The following is a 550-nucleotide window of genomic DNA, read 5'->3' as shown; positions in this document are numbered from 1 at the left end:
ACTCATTTTGTGAAGTTATTATAAACCTGATCCAAAATGCAACAAAGACAGAATAAAAAAAGAGAACTTTAGGTAAGGTAATTTCACCATTAGCTTTTGGACATTTTCTATTGGCCCATCTTTTTTATTATTTAGTTGTAAAGTTCTTATTTTTTTTTGGATATTTGGATATATGTTGCAATTTTTTTCTCCTATTCTGGAAATGTTCTTTTCACATTTTGTTAGCTATGTCATTTGAAGAGCGTAAGTTTTAATTTTGATGGAGTCCAAATCGTCTGCTTTTTCATCATTTATGCATTCAGTGTTATACATAAGAAATTATTGCATAATCTGAGAGCACACTAGCTCACACCTATGTTTCCTTCTGCATTTTGGTGCTTTCATTTACATCTATCATGCATTTGAACTTTTGTATGTGATATGAGTTAGTGGCCCAGCTTCATTCTTTTGCCTGTTACTATCTAGTTGTCCCAGTGCCACTTGTTTACCAGACTGTCAATTGACCATAAGTGAAAGTGTTTTATTTCAGGCCTCTCAATCTCATTCCATA

The sequence above is a fragment of the Octodon degus genome, unplaced genomic scaffold (genome assembly GCF_000260255.1).
Source record: "Octodon degus isolate 3935 unplaced genomic scaffold, OctDeg1.0 scaffold00145, whole genome shotgun sequence".
Lineage (NCBI taxonomy): Eukaryota > Metazoa > Chordata > Mammalia > Rodentia > Octodontidae > Octodon > Octodon degus.
Note: the sequence above shows the minus strand (reverse complement) of the source record.